We start from the raw sequence: 25,377 nt of genomic DNA, 5'->3' as shown, positions 1-25,377 counted from the left end.
ATAAATCTCTTCAAATATTTTACAGAGTTGGGCTCTTTTCACAGAAAATGCAATATGCCCTCAATGAAAACTTGTTGAGTGAACGAATGTACAAATCAATGAGTACATAAAGCAATAGTGAAGGAGTGAATGGATGGTTAGAGTGTCAGTATTGCCCAGATTTAAAGAAAAGGAAAGTCACTCCAGATGTTGATCAGGTTGAACCTCTTGCCTTTACTTCGGTTAGTCATTATTTAGTCTTATTTTACAGAGGAGCCAACCAAGGCCAATGTGGACAAACACCTTGAAAAGGCCACAGTGCTCATCTCCTAATGTAGAGCTCTTTATTCTATACCATTCTGCACGATGCTGATATCTGGTTTCGTTGGTTTCAGTATCTGGTACACATATCATGGGATTACCTTCAAGAATACCAGGAAAAATACCCTACTTTGTTTTATCCTCTTCTTATTAACCCCTTCTTAATTTCTTGTCTTTATAGAGAGTAGAGATGAACGTATACTTATAATAGGAAGATGCCGTACTCTGTTGTTGTTTGTTGTTGTTGTTGTTGCTGTTGCTGTTGCTGTTGAAGTGGAGTCTCACTCTGTCGCCCAGGCTAGAGTGCCATGAGTGGCTGGATCCCGGTTCACTGCAACCTTTGCTTCCTGGGTTCAAGCAATTCTCCTGCCTCAGCCTCCCAAGTAGCTGGGATTACAGGCGCCCACCACCAGCCTGGCTAATTTTCATATTTTTAGTAGAGACAGGGTTTCATCATGTTGGCCAGGCTGGTCTCAAACTCCTGACCTCACGTGATCCGCCCACCTCGGCCTCCCACAGTGCTGGGAGTTTGGCACGTGAGCCACTGCGCCAAACCAGAAGATGCCCCACTCTCTAAACAAGGTAGACGTGGTCTAGACAAGTCCAAAATGCAAAAGTCTTTCAACATCAAACATAATTCCCAGATTTGAGTCCATGGACATGGCGAGGAGGAAACTTTTATCAAAAGAAATTGCCAAATCGTGGGAATGTGAGAAACGAATCCATCACAGGTGCTTCGTCAGTTCAGCTGGCAGGGCCAGGACAGTAGCTGCCTGCAAGTATACCTGCCTCCTCTGGCCAAACCACCACCAGAATTTCCATGGCAAGTAGCTCCCTGGCCTTGATTCAGAGCCTACAAACGGAAATTCTCAGGGCAAGCCTAGCCTTCTTGCCGCTGGCAAAGTGCCACAGAAACGTTGCCACCCCCTCCTCTCCTGGGCTCCATCGGGGACATGGGCATCAAATGGAAACAGCGGAGCTTCTAAGGACAGAATGGACTCAGGCTTGGTAGTGGCCACAGGCCTCAAGCAATGCAATCGCCACCACTAAACATGCCCGTTCTGATGCTGCAGGAAGAGTGAAGCCTGGGCTCCAGGGAAATTCCTGGCAAATGTTCTCACAGTTTGATTTGTGAGAACAGCAGTTCCTGATAAACGCTTCAGAAAGAAGATAGTAGCTATTAACACCTCTTGGACCGAACCCTGCAAGTCCTTTGACAGTTTTTCAGCATGTTAGACAAAGGTGTGTAGAAAGTCAGAAATATTTACTGGATGGTGGGGGTGAGAGAGCAGCCTGGAGGCAGGAGATAGTTCTCGCCCATCTTTTGGAAGAGGTCAAAAGCTAAATGGTTTTCTGCCTTTATTTCCCTAACTGTAAAATAGGGGTGATGCAGGGTTTGGACTGTTGTGCTTGTATGTAAAATGCCTAATCTACACTCTGTGAGTGTAGGCCAGATGTCCTCAAGCCCCATCAGCCTGGGGTGGTGACCCTGACAGAAGAGTCCCAGGGCTCAGCCCCCATCAGTAGAAGCCTTCCTCATACCCTGCCTTTCTGGTTCCAGGAGCCCCTGGCCACCCCAGGGGCGCTCTGGAAGGTTGCTGGAGCCTGTCTCCAAGGGTCCCCAGGACACTGCCCTTCGCACGGCTGCACCCATTGGTGCCCTCCTCTAAGCCCTACAAACACTGGGGTTTTCCAGTGCGCCGCCCCGGTGCGCCGCCCCAGTGCTCTGCTCCAGTGCCCACCTCACTGAAAGTAGGGAATCTGCTCCTCCTAGTTTGTATTACATTCTTAGGCTGTGGCGCCCAGTAGGACCAACTGAGATGCTCATATTATAGATCCTTGAGTGAAGCATCTGGCCAGTTTATGTAGTTCATGAAAACTGAAGAATGGTAAGGTTCATAAACTTGGGGAAGGAGAGCTTCATTTCTCATAAAAGGTTGTGCTCTGCAGGGTGACCATTCGAACAGGCCGGGAAGCACAGCCTCCATCCAGAAGCCAGAAACAGGCACTGTGCTGGGCATGGTGGCTCACACCTGTCATCCCAGCACTTTGGGAGGCCAAGGTGGGCGAATCACTTGAGGTCAAGAGTTTGAGATCAGCCTGGCCAACATGATGAAACCCAGTTTCTACTAAAAATACAAAACATTGGCTGGGCATGGTGGTGGGCACCTGTAATCCCTGCTACTTGGGAGGCTGAAGTGGAAGAATCGCTGGAACCTGGGAGACAGAGGTTGCAGTGAGCCGAGACAGTGCCGCTGCACTGCAGCCTGGGAGACAGAGCAAGACTCCGTCTCAAAAAAGAAACAGGAACTTCAAGGGTCAGAAATACAAAATACGGATTTATACTGAACGGGGTGGCCACATATACATATTCAATAAGCTATAGGAATATTCATGAAAGGAGAAATATGCACATGCACAATTGAGCTTCATGCCTCTCCACAGGACCCATGTTCAAAAAATGGTGGCATTACCATGATCCACTGATGGAGTATTCAGCCTTCTGATCAAAAGGTGAAGCAGAGGACACGAAGACCCTCACTGTACATCCTCCACAGACCAGCCGGAACCGCTCTGTGGTTGCTGGTCTCTGACAGTAAGGAAGGTCGGGCAGTTGTTGTATTGAAACTGCAAAAGGGAGGGTCAGAAGTTAGTGGTTGGTGGAAATCAGCAGTGTTCTTCTGAAAGGGAGGGTTTCTGTTTAGCCCTTAGGGAAGAAAGCCTAATGGTGGTTAGCGAGGGATGGGATACAACGAGGCATTTCTGAGCTTCCATCCTATCATGGTCAGGAACTTAGCTTCCAAGGTCTCTCTGGGGTCCCCTTGGCCAAGAGGGGGTCCGTTCAGTCAGTTGGGGAGCTTATATTTTCATTTTCACTTCTCATTCTTTAAGGATCCCTGAAGGGTTGGGGTAAAAGACCATTTGAAAGGCATTTCGCCATGCATGTTGCAGATACCCCTGACAGCATTAACTTCACTGAAGCATGACTTGTGAATGACTCTGTGGTCTAAGAAGAATGTGTGTTCAGAGTGCCAAGCTAAGGAATCCAGGAGTAGCCAACCAAGAGATCCATTCCTAATCTACGAAGGACATCTGAACCTTTGGCCCATCACTTGGAACACAGGTAATACAGGGGATCAAGTCCCTTTTGGGGGATTAAATGGAGGTTGGTAGGTGAAGGTTGCTAGGTGGAGTATGCTATGTGAAAATGCTATATAAACTGCATGCTTTTTTACCAATAGTAGCGGTTCTCCTGTCCCGCCCACTGCAACTAAGCCATCCCTATATGTAAGTTCCCCCAAATAAACCCTGTGTCTCATTCGCTGTCGCTAGGTCTTTTCTTTGGTCTCTTGAACATGGTGCCATCTCTGTTGGAGTCAATAGGGGTCTAGTATGACACTAGGTTACTGCAGTGAAGTTCAAACTTTCCCATGATGGTTCAAGTTTAAGTCTGTTGAAATGAATTGATAATACACAGACTGGCCAGGTGCGGTGGCTCATGCCTGTAATACCAGCACTTTGGGAAGCCAAGGCAAGTGGATCACCTGAGGTCGGGAGTTCAAGACCAGCCTGACTGATATGGCAAGCCCCACCTCTACAAAAAATAAAAAATTACCCGGGCTTGGTGGCGGGTGCCTGTAATCCCAGCTACTCAGGAGGCTGAGGTGGGAGAATTGCTTGATCCCGGGAGGCAGAGGTTACAATGAGAGCAGAGATCGCGCTATTGCACTCCAACCTGGGTGACAGAGCGAGACTCCATCTAAAAATAAATAAATAAATACACAGATTAACAGAGGAAAAAAAGGCATACAATTTTTTTTGTTATTTTGCTTTGCTTCTGTAAGGCATACAATTTTATTAACATGCATAAACACTGGGGGATTGCAGGAGAATGGTTACACAATAACCCAGTGAGGTACAGACGCTTCTGCACCCTTCTTCATAGGTGGAGGGAGATGCAGAATGCAGGCCATGCATCTGAGGGGTAGTAAACAATGGTTAGGGAGAACGAATGGACCCCAGAGACAGAGATTAACTTGTAAATGATTCTTTTTGGAATTCAAATGAGCCACAGAGGCAGACATTATCTTGTGAAAAAGTCAACCAGGTGTGGTTGCATTCCTCAGTCTTCTTTTCTGCCATAGATAATGAGATTTCAGTGAGGGGATGAGAGGCAATTGTGTTTTCTTTGGATGGTCCAGTCCTTTTTCTTTTTCCACTTTTTAATATATGTAGAAATGCGGTCTTACTATGTTGCCCAGGTTAGTGTCAAACACCTGACCTCAAGTGATCCTCCCACCTCAGCCTCCCAAAGGGCTGGGATTTCAGGCGTGAGCCACTGAACCTGGCCAAGGGTCCAATCTTAAAGTAGATAAGAGAATATCAGAGCATAACATCTTTCAGTATCTGCTTACTTTCAAGGACCTCTAATTTAAAATAATCAGCATGCAAGAGTGCCATGTTTGGAGGCAAAATTTCCTAGGCTCTTCACTACACTCTAATGTGTCCTTATATAGACGATAAGGACATTTTTTAAATGTAATCACTATACTTTCATCATACTTAACAAAAATAATAATTCCTTAATGTTTTCTAATACCAATCCATACACAGATTTCCTTGATTTTCTCAAATTGTCTTTTTATTGTTGATTTTTTCAAACTGGGATGCAAAAAAGGGTGTCATGTTGCATTCGTTATCTCTTCTCAGTCTATTTGATCCCAAAAATCCACCGTCCCTTTTTTTCTAATGCCATCTTGGTTGGAGAATAATGCATAATTACTGGAGAAAAACTGGGTCATCTTTCCAGTGGAATGTCCCACCTTTTTGATTTAGCTAACTGTATTCTTGTCATTTAAGTCATTCTTCTGTCCCTAATATTTCCTGCAAAGCAGTAGCAAATTCTAAAGATGGTACAATCAGGTTCAATTGTTTAGGCAAGAAAGTATAAATGATGCTTCCTGTTGCATTACACCATGAGGCACGTAGTGTTTGAGCTGCCGTACTCGTAGGGAGGCTAAAATTGATCCTAGATTGATCATAGGGTGTAGGTGAAGTCAGCCTGGCCCTTCCATTATAATGTTCCCCACCAATACTCCAGCCAATAGTTTTAGCCTCATTAATGAATGTTGCCTTGTTGCCTAGATCAAGTCTTTCTTTTTTTTGAGATAGGTCTGACTCTGTTGCCCAGGCTGAAGTGCAATGGCAAAATCTTGGTCCACTGGAACCTCCACCTCTCAGGCTCAAACCATCCTCCCATCTCAGCCTCCCTACTAAGGACTTCAGGCATGTGCAACCATACCCCACTAATGTTCATATTTTGCATAGAGACGAGGTTTTGCCATGTTGCTCAGGCTGGTCTTAAACTCCTGACCTCAAGCGATCCTCCCTTCTCGGCCTCCCAAAGTGCTAGGATTACAGGCATGAGCTACTGCATCCAGCCCTAGATCAATTATTTCATTGGAGGTAATTTTTTAAAAATCTATAATTTCTCCTGCATTGATAAGTTGGAATTATACATAGGCAGGAACTACTTTTATCAACTACTTAGTTATCCTAAAATATAGTTGGCATAGGAAAGGTAAAATAAATGCTTTCTCATTATGTATTCATTTTTCAGAATAATAAACTATTACCCTAACCTCCAAAGACAAGCCATCGGGTTGCTTGAGTTTATTATCATTTTTAGGCATCATTGTGAACTCATAATTTTTATGTATTTGATAGGTTTTAATCCATTGTATTACTACTATCCTTTTCGATGCACACATTGCCCCACTTCAGCCAGTGGGAACCCGTTCAAAGTGGTTCCTCTGCTGTTTTGACACTATCCCAAGTAGTCTTGGAGTGCTTCTTCACTTCCTGGCGAAACACATTCTCCAATGCTCATCATGTGCATATCTTGCCCCAAACCTGGAACCAGCCATTTCACCGAGGGAAATGGTATTTAGAGATCTAGCTCAGGATTTTTGTTTTTTTAATTAAGCATTGCAAACATAATTGAGACTTCCTGTGCAGACATCTCCCAGATTTTACTGCCCTCCCTTTTTCTTTTTATTTCTTTTATTTTTTGAGATGGAGTCTCAGTCCTTTACCCAGGCTAGAGTGCAATGGTGCCATCTCAGCTCACTACAACCTCCACCTCCTGGGTTCAAGCGATTCTCCTGCCTCAGCCTCCCGAGTAGCTGGGATTACAGGTGCCCATCACCATGCCTGGCAAATTCTTTTGTATTTTTAGTAGAGATGCGGTTTTACCATCTTGGCCAGGCTGGTCTTGAACTCCTGACCTCGTGTTCCACCAGCCTCAGCCTTCCAAAGTGCTGGGATTACAAGCATGAGCCACCATGCCTGGCCAATTTTTAATTCTATCTTTATTATATAGTGAGTCCAGATATGTGTGAGGATGTTCTGGGCTCCTATCCTATTCCACTGACTTATTTTCCAGTTCTTGCACCATCCCACTATGTTCTTATTTCTATAGTTTAAAAAAGTCTTATGACATCATAGAACAAGTCCCACCATCTTCTTTTTAAAAATGAAATTTAGTCTTCTCGGCCTCTTGCTCTTCCTCAGAGTCTCCCAGAGCATGAAGGACAGAGAAAACAGCATCTAACATCTGAGAACTCTAAAGGATGGGGGACTGGCTGGTGGTCGCTCTGAGGGCAGAGCAAAGAGAGGCACTGGGGAAATTCCACATTCCCAGAGTTTATCTGAGCAAAGTATGAAGACATCTTCCATGGGCCAGTTGTGAGCCATAAGAGAGTGTTTGCCATTGTAAAGTTTCCTCGATTCAGTTAAGAGGACCAGCTTCTAGAAAACTAGAGCTATGCTGAGGCAGGAGGATCGCTTGAGGCCAGGAGTTTGAGATCAGCCTGGGCAACATGGCGAAACCTCGTCTCTACCCCAAATACAAAAATTAGTCAGGTATGGTGGCATGTGCCTGAAGGCCCTACTAGGGAGGCTGAGATAGGAGGATAGTTTAAGCCTAGGAGGTGGAGGTTGCAGTAAACCAAGATTGTGCCATTGCACTTCAGCCTGGGCAAGACAGCCAGACCCTATCTCAAAAAAAAATATATATATATATATAAATATATATATAAAAAATATAAATATATATATATATATACACTGGAACTAGAACCAGAGCTAAACACTGAGCTGCTAAGGGAAGACTTAAAAAGAATACATTCTCCTGCAAGAATGAAATGACAGGTGACAGATTCCCAAAAAGGGAGGGGCCAGGTGGTGGGTGGAGGAACACGATCTCGAAAAAAGTTCACAAAGTGCTCCATGCTACAAAAAGTTAACTTTAAACTTCTATCCACCTCAGGGAGTTCTAATGCCAGCTCATGTCAGTGCTGTGCAAGTAGGACCTTCCCTGTTGCCCCCTTTCCCTTCCCTCCTTCCGTTTCTTTTCTTTCTTTCTTTCTTTCTTTTTTTTTAGACAGAATCTCCCTCTGTCGCCCAAGCTGGAGTGCAGTGGCATGATTTCAGCTCCCTGAAACCTCCGCCTCCTGGTTAAAGCGATTCTCCTGCCTCAGCCTCCCAAGTAGCTGGGACTACAGGCACGTGCCACCACGCCCGGCTAATTTTTTGTATTTTTAGTAGAGACATGGTTTCACCGTGTTAGCCAGGATGGTCTCGATCTCCTGACCTCGTGATCCACCCGCCTCAGCCTCCCAAAGTGCTGGGATTACTGGCGTGACCCTGTTTCAACCTACAGGAGTCAGAGGCCACCTAAAGAGTCCGTGGGTAGGAGGAGAAAACACCACTGAGGAAGACAGATGAGACACGTACCACACCCTCCATTCCCACTGCGGGCTCTCCACCCACTGCAGGCTCAGGTGGGGGCCAAGATAACTTATGCTTTGTGGTGTTGGAAGTTTTGACTACTACCTGGGACATACATCTTTTTTTTTTTTTTTGAGATGAAATCTTGCTCTGTTGCCCAGGTTAGAGTGCAATGGCGCCATCTCAGCTCACCGCAACCTCCGCCTCCCAGGTTCAATCGATTCTCCTGCCTCAGCCTCCCAAGTAGCTGGGATTACAGGTGTGCACCACCACGCCCAGCTAATTTTTGTATTTTTAGTAGAGACGGGGTTTCACCATGTTGGCCAGGCTGGTCTTAAACTCCTGACCTCAAGTAATCCACCCACCTCAGCCTCCCAAAGTGCTGGGATTACAGGCGTGAGCCACTGTGCCTGGCCTAGATATCTTAATCCACGAACTGAGACTGGTTTTCATGGTTAAGGGACTTTTTATTTGGAGTGGCCAGAAAAATCAGTGACACCTGGCAGAGATTTCATTCAGAGACAAGAAAGAACTCGCCCACATTCAGTTTACAAGTACAGCAGGCATGGTGGTTCACGCCTGTAATTCCAGCACTTTGGGAGGCTGAGGTGGGCAGATTGCCTGAGGTCAGGAGTTTGAGACCAGCCTGGCCAACCTGGTGAAACCCCATTTCTACTAAAAATACAAAAGTCGTGGCCTGTAGTCCCAGCAACTCAGGAGGCTGAGGCATGACAATTGCTTGAACCTGGGAAGCAGAGGTTGTAGCAAGCCGAGACGGCGCCACTGCACTCCAGGCTGAGCGACAGAGCAAGACTCTATCTGAAAACAAAAAACAAAAAAACCCCAAGTGCAATCACAGGAGAAAAATAATACTATCTCATGATTATACCCCATAAATCCTATTTATTTATGTAAAGTACTGGCTACCCACTAAGGGAGGAGACCACCCCTCATATTGTCTTATGCCCAATTTCTGCCTCCAAAGAAAGAAGAAGTAAAAACTAAAAGGCAAAAATGAAAACCACAGGCAGACAGCCCAGTGCCACACCCTGGGCCCTGTAGTTAAAGATCGACCCCTGACCTAACCGGTCGTGCTATCTACAGATTACAGACATTGTATGGAAAAGCACTGTGAAAATCCTTGTCCCGTTCTGTTCCATTCTAATTACCGGTGCCTGCAGCCCCCAGTCACGTACCTCCTGCTTGCTCAATCGATCACGACCCTCTCACGTGCACCCCCTTAGAGTTGTGAGCCCTTAAGAGGGACAGGAATTGCTCACTCGGGGAGCTCGGTTTTTGAGATGTGAGTATTGCCGGTGCTTCCAGCCGAATAAAGCCCTTCCTTCTTTAACTCCGTGTCTGAGGGGTTTTGTCTGCTGCTGGTCCTGCTACACCACTGTTTTTAATACACTGCTTAACTAAATTTGCTAATATTTTATTTAGGATTTTTGCAGCTACATTCTTAAGTGTGATTAATAGATTATTTTCTTGTTCTTGTCAGCTTTAGAATCAGTTACACTAATTTCGTAAAAAGATCTGGGTAGGTTTTCCCCTTTTCTATGCTCTGAAACAGTTTGTATAATATAAGGACTGTATGTTTGCTGATGATTTTGTGAAACGTGTCTCTGAAACCATACTTGTCTCTATGACTGGCAACTTCAGGGGACAGGAGAGTGGACAAATAATCTGTAATTTCATTTCAATACAGATACATTATCAATTGCTTGGAAGCTAGCAAATGAGTAGGAGCACCATGATCCCCTGTATTGTGGGATTCTCTTAGGACACCTCAGGCACCATATATAGCCCTGGGCTCATGGTTGAGTAAGAACACTAGTGTTGGCCGGGGCGGTGACTCACACCAGTAATCCTAGCACTTTGGGAGGCCGAGGCGAGTGGATCATGAAGTCAAGAGATCGAGACCATCCTGGCTAAAAAAATTAGCCGCGCATGGTGGTGCGCACCTGTAGTCCCAGCTACTCGGGAGGCTGAGACAAGAGAATTGTTTGAACCCAGGAGGCGGAGGTTGCAGTGAGCCAAGATTGCACAACTGCACTCCAGCCTGAGTGAGAAAGCAAGACTCCATCTCAAAAAAAAAAGAATACTAGTGTTAGTTTGGATATTAAAATTTTTGTAAAAGTAAAAGCTGAATTTTTCTTTCTTTTAGGGTAAAAATTAAATAGAAATTGACAAAAAAGAAACATTGCCTCCCATACACTGGTTGGACCTCTTATGCACCCCATCTTTGCAGAGCACTGCTCTAGAGAGTGGAGTGAACATGATGGGCAGCTGTAGCAATGCCAGCAATCCTCTCAGGCCTTTGTGGGGAAAGGAAGAGCAGAGAAAGGGGGATAGGTTTGTGCAATGGCCGTGTCAGGTATTTTTTAACCTGTGGGAGGCAGCATATTATGCATTTTCAACCTTGTCTAATTATAAGGATTACTGAGCACACCTGTTAAAAGAGATTCCCAGACTTCTGACCAGACTTTCTGAATCAGAATCTCCCAGGAGGAGTGCCTGAGACCCTGCGTTTTTCACAAACACCCCCGAGAGAGTCTTGTGAATAGGCAAGTTTGGGAAATACACAAAAGGAGAATAAATACGGGCTTTGCAGTCAGACCAGGGTTAAATAACGACTCAGGCTTTAGCAGTTGTGTGGCTTCAAGCATGCCATTTAATCTCCTTATGCCTCCTTCCCTTATTTAGAAAAGGGAGCCCATCATAGGGCAGGGCAGGTGTAAGGATTAAATGAAAGGATGTACCACACTGGGCACAGGGCCCGGCACTCAGTAGATGGTGCTCTTTATTCTGGACAGGGTTCTGGGAGAAGACATTAACTTACATTACCAACGTACAACACATTCGACCTTCAGTCCTGATGCTGAGATGAAGGGACAGCACCTCTGTTTTTCTTGCTTATTCAGCATCTGTTCCCCATTTTTCTGGTAACAGCCCATGGATTTTCCTGGAGAACCACCACCACCTCTCTTTTCAGTTTTCATGGCTTGGGTGGATGGATTTAACCCCTTCCACGTCTAGGGGCAGGAGTGACTTAGGTCTGGCCAATTTTCAGGCTCCATTCCCCGTGGGCAATGTGATTGGTTCAGAATGAGAACCATGACCCAAACTAGTCCAATGAGACTCAATCTGGGGACTTTCACTAGAGCTCAGAGCCTGCTGCTGACCTGCCGGCCACAATCTTGCCACAAGATGGGCAAGAAGGAGAATAAAGCTCCCCTGACCAGAGGTTTATGCAGCAACAGAAGAACAAACATGTGGCAAGGATGGGACCAAGTCTTGAAGATATTTTCAAGCCCTGAATCTAGATAGACTGAAGCAGTACTATCCCGGGTCTTTTCAGGTATATGAGTGAATAAAAATTTTCACCTAAGACAATTTGCTTTAGATTTTTCTGTTACTTGCATTGAATCGGGTCTCGACAATGATTTTTAAGGCATTTCTTCTATTTTAGTCTCCAGCTTACTGTGAGGTCATGGGAGCCCTTTTCTTGTATGATACATTTCCTAACTTTACCAGAAGAAGCAATCCCATAGCTAGCATTTAGACTTGATGGGTACTGGAAATCGCTGAAGCATTGTCAGTCTCTGGGAATGAGAAAACCCAAATCTTTTCCATCTAAATGGATTCTTTTTTTTTCTCAGAGTGGGAAGGAGCTGATATTTAGGTAGGACTCTGTTTTTGCTCTCCAAACTCCGAGAAAGGTTGTCATGAAAGGGCAACACAACAATTAAAAGCTGTTGGGTATGAGAATGACAAGTTTGGCTGGCATGCAACACAGTGCAGCTGAGATGAGTATTCTCGATTAATGGGCAAACATGACACAATTGTCTCTTTCAAGCCCAGAGTGCTAATATATAATACACAATCAGAGGGCATTGTACATTGGAACAGAACTCATTAGCCAGTGCCAGTTCTTTGCCCCCAAGAAATAAAGTAGTATGTTGTCTATAAAAGCCATAATTTGAGTCTTTTCAATTTGCAGCTACAGACCAGGTGAGGGATTTCAATTTGGGAAGAATCCAAATGGAACCAGGAATGGGAATTCCTGTTGGAATTCATCAAGGCAAAACCAGTGGTTGGTAGAATGAGGAATTGGTGGGGGGCGGGGGGGAAGCGAATAGGATGGGAAAGTGGAACGAGTTTGACCTCCCATGCCTCCCACCAGGAGTCCCAGTCAAAGAACTTAGGCAAATCTGGCTGAGGCAGTATCTGGCCTTTGTGAGGGACATCCTAGAATGGACATGTCCCTGTGTGACTGCCCAGTGAATACCAAATGCGTTGGGTCATTTTATTCAAACCTGGAGGACTTGGCTGCCCAAGCACATGCTCTGTGGATGAACTCACTTTTGCTTTAGTCCATATGGCTGCTGAAGTCTGAGCAGCTCAGACAGCAAGGGACAGGAGAGAGGAGAACACAGGGCGGGTGATCAGAGAAATCCAAGGAAAGGATTGAATTACTGTCAGATGAGAGGGTGTGGGAGCTTCTGGGACAGATTGATGGGACAGTCTAACTGGCTGGCAGGGAGCTGTGAACTGTCACAGTCCACTGTGGTGAGCCAGCTGCCTTGTGTATGGCATGCATGCAGAGTGCAGGCTAACTAGGCAGGAGGAATCTTCACATTTACCAAAAACACCCAGCAGTACACCAGCCCACCCAACCGGAAAACAAAGCATGCCCTTTAGACTCCAATTCCCCCAAACCAAAGAAATATTTACAATGTTATCCAGTTTCTTGTTTCATAGGGTATTTCTCTATCAGTCTTTCACAAACACTTATTAAGAGCCCTCTCAACGTCAGGCACTGTGTGGGGTACCGGAGACATGGAGGAAATATGTACAGTACTTCCCTCTAAGGAGTTCACCATCTAGTAAGCAATTACAAAAAAGGAAAAAATACAGTAAGAACTGGCATGAAAGAGAGTACAAGAGTGGACAAAACAGACAAAAATTCAGGCAAGTTACTTTCTAGTGGTGGTCAGGGAAAGGCTTTCTGAGAAGATGGTATATGAGCGCAGACATGAAAGATGTGAGCAAATGTGCTTTGTCAATTTCTGGGATTATGCTTGTAGGTTTCATCATTGTTTCTGCTGCCCTCAAGGAGATTGCAAAACATTACACATGCACACACAAGTGCACCCACACAGACACATATTTACTTTTATTTACGAATATAATACCTCTGCCAAACTGTCTAAAAGTTGTGTTCCACTGATGACATTCCTGGTAATGATAATAGGTTTGAAGGGAGCAAACCATCTATGATCTCCTGCTCTGACCTCCAGTGATCAAGGACATGCCGACATCTGCTAAGCCTCTGGCTCAGATTGATGGGTAAATCTCTGGTCATGGGAGCTTTATTCTCATTCCAAATGAAGCTAAATGGTCCATAAAATTAAAGTCCTGACCTTTTCATATCATATTCTACCAACCAGATGGAACAACATGCTCAAAAAAAGAAAGACAATCAAGATGTAAAAATATACACACAAAACGTACGCAGAAAAGACAAACATTAAGTTATTACTAGATCTGAATGGCCATGGGGGATATTGTTACCATGGTGAGGTCATGGATAAGAGACTGGATGGGATGGGAGGAAACTATTGGATGGGCATAATGGAATCTGTGGCATTCAAAGGGTGGTTTCTGTGATTAAAGACACAAACTCTTGAGCTGCATGTAGATCACAACTTGCATAATCTGGTGCCTATCTTCTGGGCACAGTTCCTGGAACAGCGCCTGCCACATGGTAGATGCTCAATAACTGTGTACTGAGTGACTAGTGAACTGAACAATCAAATGGTCGCTAATGAAGTTTCTTTTATTTCAATTAATTTTATAAAAAGATAATATGTTGACACAGCTCAACATTTGAGTCCAAAAGGATGTTGCCAAGTCTTGATCTTATCTCATTACCTACGCATCCAGTTCCCACATCGTACACATCAGACTCCTCCCTTAACCATTGTCATTAGTAGTTTCTTGTTTATCCTTCCAGATTTTGTTATGCAAATCAAATACAAATATATTTTTATTTTGTTATGCAAAAGATAACACAACACTTTGATATCAACCTTGCTTTTTCACTTAATAATGTCACTTAGAAATTTTTCCACCCTCAACTTGGAGAGTGCCTTCCATTATTTTATTTTATTTTATTTTATTTTATTTATTTATTTATTTATTTTGAGATGGAGTTTCGCTCTTGTTGCCCAGGCTGGAATGCAATGGAGCGATCTCAGCTCACTGCAACCTCCGCCTCCAAGGTACAAGTTATTTTCCTGCCTCAGCCTCCTGAGTAGCTGGGCTTACAGGCATGCGCCACCATGCCCAGATAATTTTGTATTTTTAGTAGAGATGGGGTTTCTCCATGTGGGTCAGGCTGGTCTCGAACTCCTGACCTCAGGTGATCTGCCCACCCTGGCCTCCCAAAGTGCTGGGATTACAGGTGTAGGCCACCGCGCCCAGCTGTCTGGCATTATTTTTACAGTTCTCATTATTTCCATTTGCATGGGCATTCCAAAATTTATTAAACCAGCCAATATGGATGGACATCTGTGCTGTTTCCAATTCTATCAAAAAAACAAAGGTCTAGGCTGGCCACAGTAGCTCACGCCTGTAACCCCAGAAATTTGGGAGTCCGAGGTGGGTGGATCACTTGAGGTCAGGAGTTCAAGACCAGCCTGACCAACACGGTGAAACACCGTCTCTACTAAAAATACAAAAATTAGCCGGGCATGGTGGCAGGCACCTGTAATCCCAGCTACTAGGGAGGCTGAGGCAGGAGAATCGCTTGAATCCAGGAGGCAGAGGTTGCAGTGAAGCCAAGATCATGCCACTGCACTCCAGCCTGGGCAACAGAGTAAGACTACGTCTCAAATAGAAAAAAAAAGAAAAAAATAGATAGCATAAGTTCTCAAAAACAGAATTGCTGGGTCAAAGAGTCCACGGACTAGTAATTTTGGTTTATTATTATTATTATTATTATTATTATTATTATTATGAGAGACTGGGTCTCACGCTGTCACCCAGGCTGGAGAGCAGTGTTATGATCATAGCTCATTGTAACTTCAAATTCCTGGGCTCAAGTGATCCTTCTGCCTCAGCCTCCCAAGTAGTTGGGACTACAGGCACATGCCACCACCTGGCTAATTTTTTATGTTTTTTCTAGAGACACCCAGGCTGGTCTCGAGGTCCTGGCCTCATGCGCTCCCCCTGCCTCAGGCTCCCAAAGCACTGGGATTATAGGCATGAGTCACTGTGCCTGCAGGTAATTTTACTTACATATACAAACATATAACCAAATTGCTTCTAAAGGGGTTTAACTAATCTATACACTCAGCAGCAAGGTAAAAGAATCCCTGTTTCCCCACAGCCTCGCCAATAGTTTTATCAAACTTAAATTTTTGCCAATCATAGGTTAAAAATCAAATCTCAGTAGGGTTCTGCTTTGTGTTTCTCTTGCTGTGAGGCAGAACACCTTTTTATTTCTAGGAAGGGACTATTCATACCTTTCTTATGTTTATATTATGTTAGCAGTCTTTTGATACTTGGCTTATAGGAGCACATTGTATATACAGAGATTAGCCTTTTCTTTGTCGTGCATGTTGCAAGCACTTTTTTCCGGTGGTGTGTTGGTAAATAACAATGGCTCTCTGGTAAAAATGAACTCAGGTTTATAGCATTTGCCAGTTTCCATGGTGTAAATAGCCCCATGATGGACAATTTCAAGCTACCAACGTTATGTCACTAAATGTGGAGTTCAGAAGAAATGTGCAGCAGCACACAATTATATACACAATACAATACAAACACACATCTGCATTCGTACAACACAAACATAACAATAGATGTGACCAGGCACGGTGGTTTACAACTATAATCCCAGCACCATCGGAGGCCGAGGCAGGTAGATTACATGAGGTCAGGAGTTCGAGGCCAGCCTGGCCAACACGGTAAAACCCTGTCTACTAAATACACAAAAATTAGCCAGGTGTGGGGCACACACCTGTAATCCAGCTACTTGGGAGGCTGACGCAGGAGAATCGCTTGAACCCAGGAGGCAGAAAACGCATGGAGCCGAGGTCACCCCACTGTACACCAGCCTGGGCGACAGAGTGAGACTCCATCTCAAAAAAAAAAAAAAGAAAAGAAAAACCCCCAAAACAATAAACCTCAAGCATTAATGATAGCAAAATGTAGTTAAATAATTAGGAAGTGATGAGTTTTTCAGTATTTATTACTTTTGATTCTAACATACTTTATTTAATTATGTTTCTATAATTTAATTTTTAATAATAACTGTGTTTGACAACCAGCTTGCAAAATTCCTGAAAACATAACAATCAGTTCATATGAGCCAGTGCAGGCCAACTCCAAAGCACCTTTTTTCCCAGTTTGTTGATTGTCTTTTGACTTTCTTTCTTGTTTGTTTGGTTTTTTAACTTTCTTTCTAAAGACGTTTTTCACCATACAAAAGCTTTAATTTTGATGCAGTTGCATTTATCAATCATATATTTTATGGACTCAAAATTTTGTCTGTTTTTGTTTTTGTTTTTCAGGCAGGATCTCATTCTCTTGCCCAGGTTGGAGTTCCGTGGCTCAATCATGGCACACTGCACCCTTGATCTCCTGGGTTCAAGCAGTCCTCCCACCTCAGTCTCCTGAGTAGCTGGGACCACAGGCACTCGCTACCATGCCCAGCTAATTTTTTAATTTTTTTGTAGAGATGGAGTTCCACTATGTTCTCCAGGCATGGGCAATCTAAAAACAAATAAACAAAAACAAAAAATAAAATGAGACAGGGATGGGAAGCTCTTTATAAACTACAAGAATAATTCTAATGTATCTCTCCAATAATGATAAATACTTTGGCCATTAATTTTTTTTAAGCTGCATCATTTAAAGATGGCTTTACAAATCAGTGGGAAAAGATGGACTGTTCAACAAATGTTGTAAGGAAACTGGATAGGCCTCTGGAAAAAATGAAAGTAGGAGCCCCAACTCCCACCATACACAAGGATACGATCCAAATGGAAAAAAGATCTAAATGTAAAAATGAAACCATGAAAGTATTAGAAGAAAACATGGGAGGATTCTTATAATCTTGGAATGGGGAAGGTCTTCCTAATCATTATTCAAAATTCTGAAAGGCTAGGTGTGGTGGCTCATGCCTGTAATCCCAACACTTTGGGAGGCCGAGGTGGGAGGACTACTTGAGGCTAGGAGTTCGAGACCAGCCTGGGCAATAGAGCAAGACTACATCTCTATTAAAGAAAAAGGGTTCTAACTGTCTTCAGTAGATAGTGTTGTTCTCACACTACAGATGAAGGAACAGAGGCTGGGAAAAGTTAAATCAATCATGGTGATATGTATTTCCCGCTCTTAGCTCTTATTGCTCTTATTTTCTGGTACCCATTCTTCTAGCATTGGCACCTCCCCACTTGGTACACTGTTTCCCAAAGAAGATTTTCTGATAATGAGTAGGAAGAAAGACCATATAAACATATGGAGGCTGCTTATTATCCTCTAAATAGCCAAGATCCTAAATTAGATCCGTTCTACTCCTGCTCATCAGCCTTTCTTTTTCTGTAGCAAGGTGAGAATCCCCCTGGCCTAACTTCTCAATATGGCAAGGTCTTGGTTTTATCCCTGGTGTCTTTGGCCAGAAAGGTGTAAAAGGTCATTATCCAATGATGTCACAGCTCAAATCAGCCCCAGATCTTCTTTTCCTATTGGGAGGAAAATGTTGGTTTTCTAAAGTTCTTTTTTGATTTAGAATTTCCTCATCTTGACCTTTTGGATTAGATTGTACCCGGAAAACAGAAAAAATATTCTGAGTTGGGACCAGGTCCTCTAAAAAGTCTCTTTCCTATGAAACAGCTAACACATGGAGTTTCATAATTAGAATTTTTTGTTCTTTTTTCTTGAAATGTAAGCTTCTGTTAAAATGCAAGTAGCCCCTGGGAAGGTTTATACTCAAGTTTTATTGACTATGTCCACCTTAGTGTGAATTCATTTATGAGATTATTTATTTGGAGTATATTTCCTCAGAGGGAGTAGGAGGCAAAGGAGGATAAGTAGTAGAAGGAGAAAACTAAGAGGAGAAGCAGGGGATACTACTGATGGGGAAAAGAGTGCAGTAATGGAGAAATGGAGACAATTACCAGAGGTTTACCTCCCCCAGTCACTTCTGAGATACGACTGGGAAGCACAGGCAGGGTGAAACAAGCTGATATGAAAGGTGCCATAAGGGATGAAGTAAATTAGACAGGTTCTCTGAACCCTGAGGGGAGGCTCTAGTTTAACACCAGAACCAGTCATCTCATTCTTTTCACATATTCTTCTACTTGGTCACTTTTGGCACTGCTCAGGACCCTTCATAAGCTAGAATTAATTTGTGACCAGAAATCAGACCCAACCATTCATAGCATGTAATTGCAGCTGTCCCCTACTGTCAGCAAGCACAAGCTCCCCGAGCAATTTACTACCTGGACAAAACTGCATTTTATAAGCTTCTCTGTTCTCAACTGTCATTCAATATCCTCCTAGATTCCTCGTCTATAAAATCCTAAATCTCCAAGTTAGGATTCCAAGTTTCTTTACAGTGGCCAAGAGTGTCTCTGTTCCCACCGTTATATTGTTATTGCACACACCTTCATTTAGGTTACATGCCGAGTCCTCTGCTGCCCTTTGGTGAAAGTCCAAGTAAAGGCAAAACTATGTTGAAAAGGATATCAGCAAAATGGCAGGCTAGGAAGGGTGAAGCTTTTATTTCCCCACAGACACATATGAGGGGAAAACAAGCAGAAACTGTTTGAACCAACTTTATCAGAACTCTGGAAAACAAAGTTGACAGCCACTAAGCAAATGTCCAATCAAGAAAAAGCCATCTTCAAAATGGTAGGAAAGTTTTGTGACATTATTTATTACTCACTCTTACCCCACCCTTCTCCATTATGTGGTTTTGGTCTTGAACTGGCAACAGCCTAGTTCCCAGTACCCTTTCTTGAACCAGAAGGAGCATAACAGACCTTGTTCACAAATTATTATGTATGTCTGTTGTGGCAGATACTTGAAAAACTGAAACAAAGAGATAGTCTCTGTTTTGCCTAACTTAGGACTCAGTTGAAGAAAGTGGTAGGCACTACTCATAAAACCAGCAAGGCGACTGCAGATCCACAGACTCCTGGGACAAAAAATTACGGGTGAAGATATATAACAGACCATCTAAACCCCAGAGGAGAAGTTGTAGTACAACTAAGTAATTCAGATGCTCAAAAGCAGCCATATATATGAGAGAATTTAGGAAGCCATGTGCATGTCCATGCAAGATGCATGCTCAGAAAAGACCTGAGAAGACCTTAAGCTTCCACCTTGAGCTGATCCCTAGGCACAAAACAAGCTCGGCTAAGTGTTAAAAGAATGCCCTAGGACCAGCCGGGCATGGTGGCTCACGCCTGTAATCCCAGCACTTTGGGAAGCTGAGGTGGGCAGATCACAAGTTCAGGAGATCAAGAACATCCTGGCTAACATGGTGAAACCCTGTCTCTACTAAAAATACAAAAAATTAGTCGGGCATGGTAGTATGTGCCTGTGATCCCAGCTACTTGGGAGGCTGAGGCAGAAGAATTGCTTGAACCTGGGAGGCGGAGGTTGCAGTGAACCAAGGTGGCACCACTGCACTCCAGCCTGGGCAACAGAGTGAGACTCTGTCTCAAATTAAAAAAAAAAAAAAAAAAAAAAAAAAAAAAAAGAATGCCCTTGGATAAGGCCAATCTACAAACACTGACAAAACTGCTGGCATTTAAACAACATCGTTGTTTAATCTTTGTTAAAGCATTAACTAAACATGAGCTAATGGAACAGAGATTTCAGTGATCCAACACAATAGCCTCTGCAAAAATAGTTAAGAAAACTCTCAAAACTAACAGACTATTACAGCCTTCAACAACCAAAAAACAAAAAGAAAAAGAAAACAGCAAACCCTGGACAAAGGGAAGAATGTCCTTTCCAGTCACCATATTATAATGATTGGACATTTGCCCAATTTAAAAAATCACAAAGTATACAAAGAAACAGGAAAATACGACTCATTCAAAACAACAAAATAAATTGACAGGAGCCATTCCTGAGGAAGCCCAGGCTTCAGACTTAGACAAAACTCTATATGATTTAAAAAAAACCTAAAGGAAAAAGAAGTAAAGGAAATCAGGGAAAGAATGCTTTGGTTTGAATATTTGTGTCTACCCAAAATTCATATGTTGAAATCCTAACCTCCAAGATCTTAGGAAGGGAGGCCTTTGGGCGGTAATTCGGTAATTATGACAAATTTCCTCATAAAAGTGGCCTCTTGGCCAGGTGTGGTGGCTCATGCCTATAACCCCAGCACTTTGGGAGGCCGAGGTGGGCAGATCACCTGAGGTCAGGAATTTGAGACTAGCCTAACCAACATGGAGACACCCCATCTCTACTAAAAATACAAAATTAGCTGGGCATGGTGGTACATGCCTGTAATCCTAGCTACTTGGGAGGCTGAGGCAGGAGAATTGTTTGAACCTGGGAGGCAGAGGTTGTGGTGAGCCAAGATTGCACCATTACACTCCAGCCTGGGCAACAAGAGCGAAACTCCATCTCAAAAAAAAAAAAAGGGCCTCTTAGCCATGCTGTCCTATGAAAACACAGTAAAAAGATGGCTGTGAATGAACCAGGAAACAGGTCCTCACCAGGCAGCAAATCTCCTGCCTTCTTGATCTTGAACTTCCCAGAACTATGAAAAACAAATCTGTTGTTGTTGTTTATAAGCTACGCAGCTCATGGTATTTTGTTAAACTAGCCCAAACAGACTAAGACAAATGACATATAAACAAAATAAGAATATCAACAAAAAGAAGAAATTATAAAAAGAAACCAAAAGATAAGAAATTATAAAAAGAAACCAAACAGAAATTCTGGACAGGAACAGTGACTCATGGCTGTAATCCCAACAATTTGGAAGGCCAAGGCGGGCAGATCACTTGAGGTCAGGAGTTCAAGACCAGCCTGGCCAACATGGTGAAATCCCATCTCTACTAAAAATAAAAAAATTAGCTGTGCATGGTGGTACACACCTGTAGTCCCAGCTACTTGGGAGGCTGAGGCAGGAGAATTGCTTGAACCCAGGAGGCAGAGGTTGCAGTGAGCCAAGATTGTGCCACTGCACTCCAGCCTGGGTAACAGAGCAAGACTCCATCTCAAAAAAAAAAAAAAAAAAAAAAAGAAAGAAAGAAATTCTATAGTTGAAAACTATGATAATTGAAATAAATATTTACCAAAGATTCAACAGCTAATTTGAACAAGCAGAAGAAAGAATTAGCAAACTTGAGACAAGGACAATTAGAATTATAAAGTCTGAAGAACAGAAAGAAAAAAGAATGAAGGAAAATGAATAGAGTCTGAGGGAACTATGCATTACCATGAAGCAGCCTAATATATGTATTATAGAGATCTCAGAAAGAGAAGAGAGAGAAAAAGGGGAAGAAAGGTATTAAAGAAACCTTGGCCAAAACACCTCAAATTTCGTAAAAGACACACATCAACAACTCCAAAAAGCCAAATAAACTTCAAGTATGATAAGCTCAAAAAGATCCACACCAAGACACATTATAATCAATCCATCAAAAGACAAAGAAAGACTCTTGAAAACAGCAAGAGAGATGCAACTCAGTCAGGAATCTTCAATGAAAACACCACAATTGTAAGATTTTTACTAGCACACACACACACAAAAAAGAGAATATCACCGAATTTTTCATCAGAAACGCTGGAGATAGGAAGGATGTGGGATGACATTTAAAATGGTGAAAGTCAACTGTCAACCAAGAATTATATATCTGGCAAAACTTTCCTTCAAAATGAGGAAGAAGTTAAGACATTTCCAGATAAAGAAAAGCCAATGGAATTTATTACCTAAAGGACACCAGTGATATTGGATTAGGGGCCACCCTACTTTATTATTACCTCATCTTAACTAATTGTATCTGCAATGGCTTTATTTCCAAATAAGGTCACATTCTGAGGTACGGAGAGTTAGGACTTCAATATATGAATTTTGAAGGAACATAAATCAACTCACAGCATTGTTTAATGATACGGCTTTATAATAATTTTAAGTGTATTTTTCTTTTAAATCCTTTAGGAGAACTCTTTATTTCTTCATAAAGTTTTGAGTTACATCTAACATTCTTTAATTTTGACCCAAAAGGACTTCCCTTTTCATTTCTTGTGGGGCAGGTCTAAATGGTAATAAATTCAGGAGATCGAGACCATCCTGGCTAACATGGTGAAACCCCATCTCTACTAAAAATACAAAAAATTAGCTGGGCATGGTGGTGAGCGCCTGTAGTCCCAACTTCTCGGGAGGCTGAGGCAGGAGAATGGTGTGAACTCGGGGGCAGAGCTTGCAGTGAATCAAGATTGCACCACTGCACTCCAGCCTGGGTGACAGAGCAAGACTCCATCTCAAAAAAAAAAAAAAAAAAAAAAAAGAATAGCTATTATTTAAAACAAAAGGGAAATAACAAGTGTTGGCAAGAAGGTGGAGAAACTGGAACCCTTGTGCACTGACTGGTAGAAATGTAAAACGGTGCAGCCAGTATGGAAAACAGTATGGTGATTCCTCAAAAAGGGAACCTTAGCGTTATCACATGACTCAGCAATTTCATTTCTGGGTATATACACAAAAGAACTAAATGAGGAAACTCAAACAGGTAACTTGTACATCAGTGTTCATAGCAGCATTCTTTGCAATAGCCAAGAGGTAGAAAAAATACCTGTGTCCATCAACAAATGAATAGATAAATAGAATGTAATATATATACACAATGGAATATTACTCATCCTTAAACAGGAATGAAATTCTGGTATATGCTACAACCTGGATGAACCATGAAAATACTATGCTAAGTGAAGTAAACCAGACCCAGAAAAAACCACATAACCAGACCCAATCCAAATATTGTATGATTACACGTGTATATTACTAAGAATAGGCAAATTCATAGAAACAGAAAATAGAATAGAGATTACTAGGAGCTGAAGTAAGGGTGCACTGGAGAGTCATCGTTTAATGGATATGAGTTTCTGTTTGGGATTGTGAAGTTCTGGAAAGGATTAGTGGTAATGGTTGGACAACAATTTGAATGTATTTGGTGCCACTAAACTTACACTTAAAAATGGTTAATGAGGTAAATTTTATGTTATGCATATTTTTCCAAAAAATGTTTAAATTATGTTGAAGACAAAATGTGTTCTTTTCTTTTTCTTTTTTTGCGGGAAGGGAATTCAGGGTGTTAAACACTTTTTTAAGAGATGGGCTCTCACTCTGTTGCCAAGACTGGCCTCTAACTCCTAGGCTCAAGGGATCCTCCCACTTCAGCCTACCAAGTAGCTGAGACTAGAGGCACGCACCACCTTGTCAGGCTTAAAATGTGTTTTCATAACCCTCTCAGACTATCCACTAAGTGTCATTTAACTTTTTTTTCTTAACCAAATTTTATTGAACACTAACCAAATGTCAGCTCTCTGGTGGGTCCCCAGCTTTCAAAGATACATAAAGGATTCTTCATAAAGGACTTTATAATCTACTTAGAAAGGCATGGAGGTAAATTAGCAGACAATACCATATGGATAAGCACCATGATATTGGTAAGGATAGGGACCTTGGGAAGCACATTGCTGGGAACATTTAGCTTAGGTGAGAAATGTCTGGGAACACTTTTGAAAGAATGGAAGTGACTGAGCTGAGTCTCAAAGAACGTGTATTAGTTGACCAGGTGAAATGGGGAAAGGGCTTCTCAAACAAGAGTAACTTATAATAAGATAGAGTAAGGAGAATATGAGGAGATTAAAAAAAACATGGAAACTTATGAAGTCAGTAGAAATGGGGTGGGAAGAAGATGAATATTGGAGAGCTGGATGAGGCTCAGAAAATTAATACCTTATATGATATGGGAGTGTACACTTTATCCTACAGGCAATGAGTAGCCATTCTATAAGAGTTCAGAAAGAGGAGTCAGCTGTATCTTTAAAAGAGACTTCCTGGCTACATTGTGGAAAAGGGACAGAGGAGAGGTTCAACTCCTCATTTAAAGTGAGGACTGATGAAGGACCTGAAGCAAGATGGTGGCAACAGTCACAGAGGCCAACAAGAGTCAAGAAACGTTCACGATAAAGACACAGAAGGCCAGGCATGGCAACACACGCCTGTAATCCCAGCTACTCAGGAGGCTGAGGCAGGAGGGTCACTTGAGCCTAGAAGGTCGAGGCTGCAGTGAGCTGTGATCACACCACTGCACTTCAGCCTGGACAACAGAGTGAGACCCAGTCAGTACAACAACAACAACAAAAGTTTAATTAGCCAGGCATGGTGGCCTGTAGTCTTTTTTTTTGAGATGGAGTCTCACTCTGTCACCAGGCTGGAGTGCAGTGGCACGATCTTGGCTCACTGCAACCTCTGCCTCTCGGGTTCAAGTGATTCTTCTGCCTCAGCTTCCCGAGTAGCTGGGAATACAGGTGCCTGCCACCATGCCCGGCTAATTTTTGTATTTTTAGTAGAGATGGGGTTTCACCATGTTGGCCAGGATGGTGTGGTCTTAACTACTCAAAAGGCTGAGGTGGGAGGATCGTTTGAGCCTAAGAGGTCTAGGCTGCAGTGAGCTATGATCATACCACTGCACTCCAGCCTGGACAATGGAGTTGGTCCCTGTCTCTAAAGAAAAAAGAAAATGACTCCAAAGGCCAGTGGCCAGCTGGATGTGGGTGACAGGAAGACTCTCACTCAGGTTTCTAGCTTGGGAAACTTGGTGAGTGGTGGTACAATTCATAAAATGTAGAAACCTAGAAGAAGAAATAGTTTTGATACAAGGGAGATAATAAGTTCTGGGTTTTTGTGTTTGTTTGTTTTGTCGTTTATTTTTGTTTTGTGTTGTTTTGTTTTTGAGATGGAGTCTTGCTCTTTCACCCAGGCTGGAATGCAGTGGCACAGTCTCAGCTCACTGAAGCCTCCACCTCTGGGGTTCAAGCGATTCTCCTGCCTCAGCCTCCCAAGAACCTGGGATTACAGGCACGTGCCACCACGCCTGGCTAATTTCTGTATTTTTAGTAGAGATGGAGTTTCGCCACGTTGGCCAGGCTGGTCTCGAACTCCTGACCTCAAGTGATCTGCCTGCCTCAGCCTCCCAAAGTGCTGGGATTATAGGTGTGATGCAGCACGCCTGGCCTTTAGGT

The 25,377-nt window shown here is 43.0% G+C and overlaps 1 long non-coding RNA gene and 1 pseudogene across 2 annotated transcripts in view; both read right to left on the bottom strand.

The window, feature by feature from the left end:
• The window catches only part of LOC106993543 (uncharacterized), a 33,049-nt pseudogene extending 19,642 nt beyond the window's left edge, over nt 1-13,407 (bottom strand). Inside the window, exons 1-3 of the transcript XR_013404550.1 lie at nt 13,389-13,407; nt 10,308-10,409; nt 2,775-2,928 (exon numbers count right to left, since the gene is read on the bottom strand). The product of XR_013404550.1 is annotated as an uncharacterized LOC106993543 (transcript). The remainder of the gene's footprint in view (nt 1-2,774; nt 2,929-10,307; nt 10,410-13,388) is intronic.
• Nucleotides 13,408-16,337: 2,930 nt separating this feature from the next.
• The window catches only part of LOC144334496 (uncharacterized), a 47,905-nt gene continuing 38,865 nt past the window's right edge, over nt 16,338-25,377 (bottom strand). Inside the window, exon 3 of the long non-coding RNA XR_013404431.1 lies at nt 16,338-16,875. This is a non-coding gene — a long non-coding RNA (uncharacterized LOC144334496). The remainder of the gene's footprint in view (nt 16,876-25,377) is intronic.

The sequence above is a fragment of the Macaca mulatta genome, chromosome 14 (assembly GCF_049350105.2).
Source record: "Macaca mulatta isolate MMU2019108-1 chromosome 14, T2T-MMU8v2.0, whole genome shotgun sequence".
Taxonomy (NCBI): Eukaryota; Metazoa; Chordata; class Mammalia; order Primates; family Cercopithecidae; genus Macaca; species Macaca mulatta.
Note: the sequence above shows the minus strand (reverse complement) of the source record. Positions and strands in the feature narration are given on the sequence as shown.